We start from the raw sequence: 1559 nt of genomic DNA, 5'->3' as shown, positions 1-1559 counted from the left end.
AGGGTGGGGGGCAGGGTGGGGTCAGGGCCATCTCCCACGAAGTCTGTGCCTGTGAGACGCAGGGATGGATTGCTTTGGCCTGCCTGGCACCCCTCTACCTGAGGGCCTGTTGATCGTCCTCTCATGCCCATGAGTCTGGCAGGGGTGCCAGGGCAGGTTGGTCTCTCCAGGGCTTGGATTATGTTATCTGTGCTTCCTCTTCTCTGGTCATGGTCCCCAACCTCTCTTGGGTTCCCCAGCCAGGGAGGAGTCTGTGGTATTTTCCATATCATGTGTTGTGACCAGGGTCACATATTTTTTTATTGTGGTAAAATGCACATGATGGAAAATTTATTTATTTGATTGTTTGTTTGTTTTTAGTCAGAGTCTCACTCTGTTGCCTGGGCTGCCTCAGTCTTCCAAGTAGCTGGAACCACAGGTGCACACCACCTTGCCTGGTTAATTTTTAAATTTATTGTAGAGACGAGGTCTTACCAGGTTGCCCAGTGTGGTCTCGAACCCATGGGCTCAGGCAATTCTCTCACCTCTGCCTCCCAAAGTGCTGGGATTACAGGCATGAGCCACCGCACCCAGTTTATAACATAAAATATACTGTTTAAGCCACTTAAAGTGTACGATCCAGTGACATTCAGTAATTGACAGTGTTGTGTAGACATTGCCACTATCTGGTTTTATAATTTTTCCATCACCCCAAATCGATACCTTGTACCCACGAGGCAGTCACACCAAACACATTACCTCATGTTTTACCTCACCTCACAATTCCCTTGCGCGTAGGAGTTTTCCATTTTATGCATCACGTCTACTCTTATTTTCCTTTATGGTTTTGTCTAGTTCTCCAAGGTTAGATTGTCCTGCCTTCGACAGAGAGTTGATGTTCAACTGTACTCCCTCCCAGTTTTCCTGCTTGGGGTTTTAATCAAATTTATTGTGGTATGATTTGTATACAATAAAATGCATCTATGTTAACAGTTCAACGAATCTTGATAAATGTCTGCACCTATGTAACCACCACCACCACCATAATATAAAAGTTTGCCATCACCTTTATCTTCCCCTCAACACCATCTCCTCCCATACTCAGTTCCAGGCAACCACCCATCTGCTCCTCATCAGGGTCAACTAGTTTTGCCTTCTCTGAAGTTTCATGCAAATGAGGTCTTACAGCACGTTCCCTCTTGTCTGACTTCCTTGTTCAGCATCTATTTTGAGATGCATCTATGTTACATGTAGCTCAGCAGCTCATTCCTTTTTGTCACTGACTCGTATTTCATCTGTTTTCACCTCATCTCATTTATCCATCACCAGGTGATGACCACTGGGCTGTTTGTTTTGAGGTATCATGAATAGAGCATCCGTGAACATTCATGCATGGATTTTTGTGCAGACATAGGTTTTCCTTCCTCTTTTTTTTTTTGTTTTGAGGTGGAGTTTCACTCTATCGCCCAGACTGGAGTGCAGTGGCCACTCCCGGTCACTGCAGCCTCGACCTGCTGGGCTCCGGTGATCCTTCCGCCTCAGCCTTTCAAGTAGCTGGAACTACAGGCATGCGCTACCAC

This window comes from Carlito syrichta, unplaced genomic scaffold (genome assembly GCF_000164805.1).
Source record: "Carlito syrichta isolate Samal-C Ts95f unplaced genomic scaffold, Tarsius_syrichta-2.0.1 Scaffold306686, whole genome shotgun sequence".
NCBI classification, from domain to species: domain Eukaryota; kingdom Metazoa; phylum Chordata; class Mammalia; order Primates; family Tarsiidae; genus Carlito; species Carlito syrichta.
Note: the sequence above shows the minus strand (reverse complement) of the source record.